Raw genomic sequence first — 8,470 nt, forward strand, 5'->3', positions numbered from 1 at the left:
CTCATTTGTCGAGAGTGCCTGAGTTCAATCCCCAGTGCTCCCCCAAAATAGAGGGGCAGCCTTAGATCATCTTGTCTCTTTTCTCCTGTCTCCTACTGCAGTCAAACCACCCCAGAAAGAACGTCTTTCCATTTTGTTTGCTGGTTTCAAAGAACAGGGCTCCCGTTTGGTATGGTCTTACATGGCTTCCTGCTAGATACAAACCTCCTTTGAATCACCTCTTTGAGTCACATGGTGATCGTTATTCCCTTTTGAATAGCTTATTCTATTGTAGTCCATGTCGATATGCAAAGGACAAAGTCTCCATTTGTGCTGTTTTGAACCCTGGCTAATCCCTCTTCTAGAACCAGAAGGGATCAGAACTTCTGTTCCACCTCCACCTGCCAGAGTTTGGCTCTTTAATAAGATTGTTTTCTTATTGTGTATTTATTTTGATAGTTACCTTTCATTGATTGCAATTAGTACTGTTTTATTGCCATTTATGGCAGTGATTAAAAAGGTTTTAAAAATAAATTTAAGAGTTTGAAGCCAGGTGTGGTGGTGCACGCCTGTAATCCCAGCAGCTCAGGGGGCTGAGGCAGGAGGATGGCAACTTCCAGACCAGTTTTAGCAACTTAGTTAGACTCTTCCTCAAAATAGAAAGGGCTAGGGGTGTAGCTCAGTGGGGAGGGCCTCTGGGATCAACCCCCAATACCATAAATTAATTAATTAAACTGTTTGAAAATAAGGGATTAAAATTTGGGTTAATAACAGTATAGTTGGCACACAGGGCCAAATTGGTCAATGTGTGAAGTGAATGATTGAAATCAGGAGGTCTTGACCTAAAGAATCAGGTCAAAGCGTCTCTGTATCATTGGAACATCCCAAGCCCTCCTTCTCCCTGTGAATCAGGCCCAGGTAACTTTTGAGGCTTGATCCAACCTCTCTTTCTACCAGGCCTCCATCCCAGCTGGAAACCATGCAGACACAGAGGGGCAGGGGTGGGATGTTCAGAGAGGTGTTCTTTATAGTAGGGGCACAGGGGGCAGAGCCTCAGTAGTGAACTGGTTAAACACACCATGCTTTCACCCATCAGTTCTATGGACCACTCTGCTCTTTGGACCTTCTACCCCTGACCTTGGCTCAGCCACTGCCCACCTGCCCTTCCTCTGCTAAAACCCATCCTTCAAGTCCCATGGCTTCCTGGAAGCACCCCCCCTGCCCGTCTCCCAAACCCCAGGTCCTGGGCCTCCTGTGACCCTTGGGATCCTCACCATAGGGACTCCCTGTAGTCTCTGTATAGCATGGAAACATGAGGGAATCTCTTCATATTATGTCTTATTCCAATCAGGTGGTAGCTCCCAAAGGGCAGAGGTGGAGGCGTAGCTGTGGGTGTCCTGCACAGGGCTCAGAAGACCAGGGTTCAGCCTACTCTGCCTCAATGAACCCGCACAAGGCAGCCCCAGGCTCAGTGTCCTAATCCTAATGGGGGGGCGGGGATTTCAAGATCCCAGGGTCCTTCAAGATCCCAGGGTCCTTCCTGCTCTGAAGGTCTGAGACCATTACAATAAGATTTAGGATTCTTCCATCTTAAGAGCGTTGGGTTCATAATCTCACTTAATCCTCTCAACAAATGGCAGCGGTGCTGGTGCTACTGTCTCCACTTCACTAATGGGACTACCGAGGCACAGGGAAGCCACAGCATGAAGATCAACAGGCTGCGCTGCGATGTGAGCCCACCACGAAGCCTCAGGGGCCACAGACGCTCACTTCCTGCCAACACCTAGTGCAATGCTGACCAGACGGCTTTCCTCCAAGGGAGGCTTGGGATCCAAGTGTTTCCATCTCAGAGCTCTGCTGCCGGAGCACCTGTCACTGTGGCCACACACAGGTCACCAGGGCAAGGCAAGAAAGGATGGAGGAGTCCATGGGTTCCTAACTGCCTTGTCCTGACGGGGTGAAGGGTTCACATGTCCCTCCTGCTCCCCCGTTTCCCTGGCCAGACTGTCCATCATGTGGCTCCCACGGGGCTACCAGGAGGCTGAACTATGGAGTGGTGAGCAACAAGAATCTGCAGCACAGAAGCTAGGCCACCAGGAAGTGGCAGAGGCAAGGATTTGAACCCAGATCCCAGATCCTGAGATTTGGAAGTTTCTACTTAAGCACTCTTCTCTGTCATCTCCAAGGAAGTGCCCAGTCCACAGAAGGTGAGTAATGAGCTTAGTGGGGACAGGTAAGCATAAAGAGGGTGAGTAAACTGATCAAGGTCAAACAGCTGGGAGGTAGCTGGAGACTCTCACCCAGGGCCCTGCAGAGAGCAGGGCCAGGGAGGAGGAAATGAGGCTTGAGTTCTCAGTCCAGGCCCTGCCCACCCTTTGCTGACCAAGCTAGGCAAAGATGACCTTGGGAGGGAGCCCTTTTCTAGAGGCATCGGGAGAACCCTGAGGACAGACCACCTGCGGCAGCCTTGTCCTGTGCCTGGGAGGGAAAATTCCTGCAGGGCGATTCCCGCCCCCGCCCCGTCCAGATCTGCAGTGCGGGCGCCACCTAGAGGCCGAGAGCGGAGCGGCGCCTCACTTCCGCGTGGGTGGGCGGGGCTTGGGAAGCCAGGCTCAGGGGCAGCTCCTGCACGCGCGGGGCTCGGGCCACCAACAACTTCGCGGTTGTTCTACCCCTGTCCCCTGTTCCCAGTACTCCCGAGTCTCTCTATGGTCGTGTTTCTATTACAAATATTAATTGAAAACCTTGTATGGGTCCGGTCCGGTCCGGACTCCTGGGTTCAGTCTTGCCAGGCCACTAGGTGTCAGTGTGACTCCGGGGCAGTCACTGCCCGTCTCCAGGCCTCAGCTTCCTCTGGTAAAATGCAGGTTACAGTTAGGGACCAGGCCTGCGTCTGGCCTCAGTTTGAATCCCAGCCGCGCCACTTCCTTTTTGAGTTAATTAACCTTGTTGCCCCAGTTAGCGTGTCTGTAAAACGGGTGGATGCTGCCTTCCAGAGTTGTGTTATCAAGATTAAATCACATCTAACTAAGCTGCTCGGGACTGGATGAATTTTCTTTGCTTCTTGTGGTTTTCTGTTCCCTGTAATGCACATATTAATACTTTAAAAAAAATAGATATTTTAAAAACCTGTTTTTAAACAAGGATTAGGGCTGGGGCTATAGCTCAGTTGTTAGAGTGCTTGCCTCACATGCACAAGGTCGTGCGACCAATCCCCAGCATCACACAATCACACAAAAAAAGATTAAACTTATATGAGTTCTACCATACATGAAGTTCCTAGCTCCTGAAATTTGAAACATGAGCTCAGTTTCCATGGCTTCCCTACCGTTCTCCCTAAGAAAGATCCAGATCGGCCTCCTGAATTTGCACCCTGCCCACCTGCACCAGACCAGGCAGTGCCCAAAAGCCCTGGTTCCTGGAACAGCGCTCCTAACCCAGATCCAGCCAGTGCATTGGGTGGGGGGGAGGGGGCTCCTCCTTCCTCCTGGGGTTGCCTCTGCCTTCATGGTGGGGATGTGGTAAATGGTATCAATTCCCCGGAGTTCCCCAGTGCACAACCACAGTCACTGTTCATGGCTGCCCTGACAATGAAATTCTCAGTAACGAAAAACAGGTTCACCGGGATACACAGCCCAACACCTGGCACTGGGAGAGGAAAGAGGGGCAGGTAGAACACCTGTAGCTTTAGAAGATCTCAGAAAGAACTATTATTCCAGCTGAGACAGAGGCCCAATTCCCTCCCCCGACCCCCTCCTAACCCCAGAGGGCAATGCTAAGCACCTGCTCCTGCTTCTGACATTTGCAGGCTTCTGTTTATCGCCCAGACTCAGTTTCCTCATCTGTGAAATGTGGATATAATCCCTGGCCCGTTTCCTCCCTCCATTTGTGAGGTGAAGAATCTGACACTCTCCTATCAACAGAGCTGTCCCTTTGAGAGCAGGGACACATCCTTTTCAGACATCCTGACCATCTGCACCTCCCCAGGCTCCTCCCCTTGTTCACCTATTGGGGAGGTCACGGGACATAGTGGGCGTCTGTCTTCACTTGAACACCTCTGCAAAGGCAAAAAGAAGGAACTGCACCTTCCCCCAGGGCACCTCAGCCTCCCTCTGCTTCCCCTGCCTCCTCATGGTTCTAGGCCACCCCTGCCTGTGCCCCACGCATCACATACACGCACCACATCATTTCACCCTTTCAGCAAACTCTGGGGCTGGCACCAGCATCCCCGTTTTAGACATGAGAACTGAGCCTCAGAAAACTTCAGTGGAAGAAGCTGGGTTCAGGTTCAGCTCGGCTGGGCTCTGCACTGAGTCCACCTTTGGATCATACGGGGAAGAGATGCTGGTGGCTGGTGCTCATCCCGTGTCCGGAGACAGCACCAGGCGCTGCGCAGACTTCATTTGATTCCATCCCTACACCACCCTGCCAGCTGCCCCGTGTGACAGGTGAGGAAACTGAGTCTCCGCGAGCGGAAGGGAAACTCTGGGCCCTCCTCCGCCATTCTGGCTGATGCCTTGGGAGTCGACAGATTACAGTAATCAGCTAATGCCTGCGCAGGCCTCTGAAGATGAAAGCCCTCATTGAAAGCGCTAAGTATGGTGATTAAGTGGGAAGGTGGAATTAGCCGCACAGGGGGGCGGCAGCCGCCATCGGGCGAGGATTAGTGACTTGCTGCCCATCTCTGCAGATGTGGGGTGGTGGGGGGAGAGACTGAGAAAGGCTGGTAGCTCTCCGGAGCTGCTCACGCGGAAGAAGGGGAGTGACTTCGAGGACCTGTGAGGCAGCAGTCGGGGCTCCAGTGTGGAAGGGACAGACCCACAGACACAGGACAGAGTGAGCCCTCAGCTCCTCACCCGCCCCCCCCCATTCACCTATCCATCCGCTGAGTACTGATGAGGGCCTGCAGGTACCAAGTGTGGGAGGGGGTGGCGCTGGGAAGCTCCCAGCCCCCGGGGAGGAGACATGTAACCATAATCACACATCAGGAGCTGGGTGTCAGGAGACATAGGTCTGTGATCCCAGGGGCTCTGGAGGCTGAAGCAGGAGGATCACAAGTTCAAAGTCAGCCTCAGTAACTTAGTGAGACCCTAAACAACTCAACGAGACCCTGTCTCTAAATAAAATATAAACAGGGCTGGGGATGTGGCTCAGCGGTTAAGTGCCCGTGGGTTCAATCCCTAGTACCAAAAACAAAACAAAGAATCACATGTCAAGGAACTATTGTTAATTTTTAAAATAACAGTATTTATTTGTAAAGACTATTTTTAGAGTAGTTTTAGGTTTACAGAAAATTGAGAATACATTTTAGCATATAGCTCCTGCCCCCCTACACATGGTGCCCCCATCATCGACATCCCCCATCAAAATGGCACATTTATTGCAATTGATGGAGCTACATGGAGACATCATTGTCACCCAGCGCCCCCAGTTCCCGTGAGGGTTCCCTCTGGGTGGTGTTCGTTCTTTGGGTTTGGACAAACGTATTTACAACGTGTATTTGTGGCTCTGTCTTATAGAAGCCCTCTCATCTCTTAGTGACACGTACCAAGATATTTACAGATGCCGTGACATGATGCCTCGATTGACAGAGTGGAGGGCTGCGGGGTGGCCCACGGGAGGGCAGCCCTGAGTGGATCATCCCTGAAGCCAGCGACAGGTACATGGAATCCATGGTGCTGTTCTGTTATCTTTTATAAATGTGTGACATTTTCCATAAAAAGAGGTTTTTATAAAAACCAAAGGTAGATAAATAACTACCCTCATGGTAAGGACTGCAAAGGAAAAGAAAATGGTATAACAAGTGTAACCCTTTCTGTCTTCCCCTCCCTCAAGGGCAGCGTAGCAGTGTCCTGCGGAGAGGGGCATCACCAGCAGGCTCTGACAGATGAGAATCCTAGGGCACCCAACACTAGCACCCAAGTTCCCACTTCAGTAGTGATGGCAGGACTGGAGGAGGCCCTACCCAACTCCTGCCTGTGACAGGTGTGTGTGTTACTTACCTGCCCTGAGCACAGCATCCTTAAAACAGCCTCAGGGGGAAGGAGCAGGACTCCCACTTTATAAATGAGAAAAACTAGGTTGTAAAGGGTGTGAAAGGACTCACCCGAAGCCAGCAGCAGAGCCAAAGATGGAGGCTTGTGATCCTGTCAGTGTCACCCCCATCAGCCCTACCTGTTGACACAGCCACCATTCCTGAAAGGCGGGGAGGTGAGGGGAAAGGATCGTTAACAAGGCCTATTGCTGGGACCTCAAACCACAGAGCTGTGGGCCAGAGGAGACAGGGCCATTCCTCTCCAGGGCATAAGGGCAGGTGACAAGGAGGGCTGTTGTCTCCTAGAAATGTGCAGAGCCACGTGACCTTGGGCCTTCACACAGAGAGAGGATGCAGTGCCGGGTAAGCGCCCCCTCCCAGCAGTGCCCTCGGCTGCAGTTTGGTGGGATTTGTGAAGGGAAGGGGTCCAGAGCTGGGCAAATTGGCAATGCTTGGGCACACGCTGGGGGCTGGGGGGTGCTGAGAGGGGCCGTGGGGAGCTCTGGGTGAAGGACCTCAGGCTCTGGGAGTGGGACTCTTGGCTCAGGAGCCCCACCAGCAATATCCACGGTGTGCACTCTGGATTTTTCCACAGGGCACAGCCTGTAACACCCTCCCTAGTGCTCCTGTTTACCCCCTAAAAAAGCAGGAACGACAAGAGAACAAATGTGGCTGGTCCCTGCTCTCACTGCTAAGGATGATACCCTCTGCATCAGGCCAGCCTGTGTTAACCCTTTGGGCAGCCACTGACAGCCCCAACCCATGTCCTTGTAGGAAGCAAGCCCCCGCCTCCATCAACGCACAGTAAAAATGAACAAAGCCAAATAAAGCCAAACATCAAGCAGAGCTCACTTCTCACAGCCACTGTCCTCCTGGTTGGGCAATGACTGCCCCCTGTGTTCTCCAAGATGTTCTCCAGAAGCAGACGGAGGCAAGGGTTCAAGCGCAAGGAGTGTTTTGGAGGTGATCCCAGGAAGCCCCAGTTGAACAGTGAGGGAGTGAAACTAGGAAACGAAGGAGACCCCCAAAGGCATGTTATTGAGCAGGTTACCATGGTAGAGAGCCGGAGCTTCAGCTCTGGGCTTTATGCAATGGGGCATTGGCTCTCCAATATTGAACGTGCATCAGACTCCGAAAGGATGGGCCCCACCTTCCAGATTTTCTGATGCAGTGGGTGCAGGGTGGGAGCCGGCTGGTAATTTGCATATCTAGCAAATTCCAAGTGATGCAAATTACTGTGGGCTGGGACCAGATGTCCCCTCAGAACCGCTGTATGGGTGTGACTCAGCAGGATCCCACCTGAGAGGTGAGAAGACCTGGGTACTTAGGCCACAACTGCTTGTCCATCAGTACTTTATGACAGCTTCCAAGGGCATTAACTCTCTGGCACTCAAGTTTCCTCTCCTGGCAGGCCAACCTTGCCCCCACCACCAGGAAGTCCTCTCACCCCTTGCTAGGGGCTTCCTAGGAGAAAGGCCCTTTGGCTGGGATACAGGATGGGGTGAGGTAATATAAGGAAGGCTGCAAGAAGTTTTGACCTAAGATTGAAGGGCTTTGAGGGAAGCTGAGGGTCAGGGATGCCTTTGTGTAGGGGCCGTAGCAGTGTGTTTAAATGATCATTTATCTTTGTAAACAACAACAACAAAAATGTTGTTCTCAACATTCTAAATAAGTATTCTTTTTTGTACTTAATTTTATATTTGCAAATTTTAGCCTTTTCTCTGAAAAAGGCCCTTGAAATTATCTAAGTTCCAAACCCCATAAAATTTGGATTTGCTGCCCACGGGGCCTAGCAGGAACACTTAGGTTTGCTGAATTGAAAAAGGAGTATCTACTGCTCAACTCATTAAGAACACGTACCACCTGGGTTTAAGAATATTCAATTTCAAATTCCAGTTCTGCCACCTTGTAGTGGAGGTAGTTTGGCTAAGATGCTTAATATATTTAAATTTCCACTAACTTGTTTTCAAAATGAGGACAGTAATCATACTTTCCTTACAAAATCAGATGAGGGGCTGGGGCTGTAGCTCAGTGGCAGAGTGCTTGCCTAGCACATGTGAGGCACTGGGTTCGATCCTTAACACCACATAAAAATAAAACCAAAGTGAAGCCATTCTGTCCATCTATAACTACAAAACAAAAATGTTTCAAAAACCAGATGAGGATCAAATGAAACGTTCCTGGTAAAGAGCCAGACCCACAGGAATCACTCAACAAACGTTTATCTTTATTTGCTCCCATGGTAAGCCCCGCCCCTGCCCCCCGGACTAGGGATGGACCCCTTCTTTTTTCATTTGTCTTAAAGATCTTGGTCCTCAAGTCCAGGTAGGAGTGAAGGAACGGGAGCCAGAAAAGACAGCCACCCCCGGAATTGGCAGGTCGCCTCGCCTCGCACTCCCCCTTCCACACCTGTTCTCCCTGCCCTACTGGTCCCGCCCCTCAATCGGCGTCTGCCCC

Source organism: Marmota flaviventris, chromosome 4 (genome assembly GCF_047511675.1).
Source record: "Marmota flaviventris isolate mMarFla1 chromosome 4, mMarFla1.hap1, whole genome shotgun sequence".
Taxonomy (NCBI): domain Eukaryota; kingdom Metazoa; phylum Chordata; class Mammalia; order Rodentia; family Sciuridae; genus Marmota; species Marmota flaviventris.